Source organism: Populus euphratica, unplaced genomic scaffold (assembly GCF_000495115.2).
Source record: "Populus euphratica unplaced genomic scaffold, PopEup_1.0 scaffold344.1, whole genome shotgun sequence".
Taxonomy (NCBI): Eukaryota; Viridiplantae; Streptophyta; class Magnoliopsida; order Malpighiales; family Salicaceae; genus Populus; species Populus euphratica.
The window spans coordinates 190,679-194,299 of record NW_011500233.1 but is presented as its reverse complement, the minus strand read 5'-3'; positions in this window follow the sequence as shown (position 1 = coordinate 194,299).

Genomic DNA, 3,621 nt, shown 5'->3' with positions numbered 1-3,621 from the left:
GAATTTGACGATCTGAATCAATGGGTTCATGGGTCCTTTAATCAAAAGTCAAGCAAGGGATAGTGAAAAAACACAAAGTTTTACATCTTCTGGATACCAATCTGGAGGAGCTTGCAAAACCAGACAAGAAAAAGAAATATTCAAATTTAAACATATACATAGGGCTTGTGATCTTAAAAATTTCATGTTACTACCCCTGGTGTTCCACTTATTCTTTCACGTGAAAATAAAATTTTAGCATTATACTTCATCCTTATATTAAGTATTAGCTGAGTAATAAAATTATTAATTACAATTAATCTATATATATCATGGGCTTGAAGTGGCTTATGTATAGGTGTGAAAGATATGTATCCACGAGAAAATCTAGTGCCTCTATTTATTTATACATAAGGATTAAGGGTTTGTATGATCGCAGTTATTTTTTAAAATATTTTTTATATTGAAATGCATCAAAATGATTTTTTTTATTTTTAAAAAATTATTTTTAAGATTAGCATAATAAAATGATCCAAAACATACAAAAATATTTTTTATAAAAAAATTAAATTTTTTAAAAATACAAGTTAATCTATATTTTCAAATGCTCTTTAACTCACCCATTTTTATTGGTAGAATTACCAATTCGATAATCTCCTTTACCAAAATTTTATTTTCTAATTAGATATACTTAAAAGTAACAAAAAAAAATAATAAAAAAAAATTCCTCACCTCTATTTCTGCACGCTAAAGATTCATCATAAGTAATTTGATAAGAAAAAAAGAAAAAATGCTGAAGTTGAGAATAAATAATGACTATTTTCTAGTACAAGCGTTTAAAGAACAAGTTTTCACAATTAATATGCGTAAATGGCATATGGCAATGTTAAAAAAGGGGAACAAAAAAGCATTTTAGAATTTTAAAACAAGAAGAGGGATAATGAGGGGGGATTTCACAATGCCTTGGTTTGCCAAGTCAAGCATAAGATTCTTGAAGGTTTCGCATTTCAAGACAGAAACCGGTAATTCATAAGCCGTGCCAGACCTGAAGGTTTCGCATTTCAAGACAGAAACCGGTAATTCATAAGCCGTGCCAGACCTGAAGGTTTCGCATTTCAAGACAGAAACCGGTAATTCATAAGCCGTGCCAGACCTGAAGGTTTCGCATTTCAAGACAGAAACCGGTAATTCATAAGCCGTGCCAGACCCGGCAATGACTTCTAGTTCAACTTCAGAATTCACTGCCCGAGACACCATTCGCTGATGTGAAATATCTTACCTCAAAAGACCATAGAATGTTGAAATCTTGATGCTATCAGATCCATCCATTTGTTAAGAAACAAGTTCCATTGAATTTGACGATCTGAATCAATGGGTTCATGGGTCCTTTTATCAAAAGTCAAGCAAGGGATAGTGAAGAAACACAACGTTTTACATCTTCTGGATACCAATCTAGAGGAGCCTGCAAAACCAGACAAGAAAAAGAAATATTCAAATTTAAACATATACATAGGGTTTGTGATCTTAAAAATTTCATGTTACTACCCCTGGTGTTCTACTTATTCTTTCACGTGAAAATAAAATTTTAGCATTATTCTTCATTCTTATGTTAAGTATTAGCTGAGTAATAACATTATTAGCTATAATTATTTTATATATATCATGGGCTTGAAGTGGCTTATTAATAGGTGTGGAAGACATGTATCGCGAGAAAATGTAGTGCCTTTATTTATACCAGTGTTGAAGGATTAAGCGTTTATTTAAAAGTATACTTATAGTTATTTTTCAAAATATTTTTTATATTGAAATATATTAAAATAATTTTTTATTTTTAAAAAATTATTTTTAAGATTAGCATAATAAAATAATCCAAAACATATAAAAATATTTTTCACAAAAAAATTAATTTTTTTAAAAATACAAGTTGATTCATATTTTCAAATGCTCTTTAACTCACTCATTTTTATTGGTGGAATTACCAACTCTATAATCTCCTTTATCAAAAATTTTTTTTCTAATTAGATATACTTAAAAGTAAAAAAAAATCAAGAAAAAAAAAAGTCCCTCACTTATATTTCTGCACACTAAAGTTTTATCCTAAGTAATTTGATAAGAAAAAAAGAAAAAAATGCTGAAGTGGAGAATAAATAAATAGTAGTGATTCTACTCCCCACCATTAGAGTGATTGTGACATGCCCACATGTATTGAAGCCATGTACTAGGATTCTTGAGATGATTGTTATCATTATGTTGGACTAAGATTCTCCAGCATTACCACGCACATCACCTCACCTCGTGAAAGATGTCCAGTGATTCTTATCATGACTGCAAGCTTTAATTCCCATAAGTCAGCCATACTATCATCATCCTTCCATGTAACTTTACATTATTCCTCGTACATCTCATTTTTATTGGTTTCTTCTCTACACTCTATGACTTTCTAATAAATGATTTTTTTAACAACACTCTCTTTAAAAATTACTTGGGTGCAATCAATAAAGATTAAAAAAAGAAAAGAAATGGAGTGAACTCGGTTGGGCTTGACTTAACCGAGTCCTATACTTGATTGGGTCATGCCAAGCTCATTGTCACAGTAAATGGGAGGTTTTCAGGGCCAACAGTATATGTAAGAGAAGGAGATGGAGTTCTAGTGAAGGTCACCAGCCACGCGAAATATAACATGTCTATTCATTGGTACGATCAATGAATAGATGCCTGTTTGCAACCTCATGAATCGTGTGAAAGGTCATGTATGCTTTGGTAATGGGAGAAATCTTGATTTTTTGCAGGCATGGACGACAGCAATTTCGTAATGGCTTTTCAGATGGACCCGCTCGTATAACGCGGTGTCCAACCAGGACAGGGCATGCTCACACCTATGATTTTAATGTAACTGGTCAGAGAGGAACACTATGGCGGCAAGCACGTATCTTATGGCTAAGGGCCACTGTATATGGAGCTATTGTTATCATGCCTGAACCAGGAACTCCGTTTCCTTTCGCTCTCCCTCAGGGAAGAAGACATAATCTTAGTGGGAAAGAGAAATTAACAACCTGATTCATGAACTCATCATATCTAGGATTTATTATTCTCATTTTTACTACAATTCTTGAAATGTCTCGTCAGGTCCTATCTTTTTCTTGCGCAGATACATTTACCATTGAGAATCATCACTGCCGAATTCAACGATGAGCTTTTCTTTGCTATTTCTGGCCACAACACGACTGCGGTACAAATAAATGCAGTTTAGACCAGACCTTTCACAGCTCAAGCCATACTAATTGCACCAGGCCAGACCGCAAATGTTCTCGTTCAAGACACACAATCACGAACAGATATTTCATGGCTGCTTGGCCTTCTGTGGACGTGCCACTTTCCACAGACGACAAGATTGCCACTGCTATACTGCAATATAAAGGCATCCCAGACACTGTACTTCATGTCCTTCCTCAGCTACCAGCACCAAATGACACAGCCTTCGCGCTTAGCTATCACGCTAAGCTTGGAAGCATAAACTCTTCACAATTCCCCCTTAACATTCCATTTATTTTTATTTATATAAGTGCTATTATTTTTTATTTAATAACTAATAAGCTCTTGTATTAAATATTACAAAACTACCTTTTAATTAAAACAATCTTA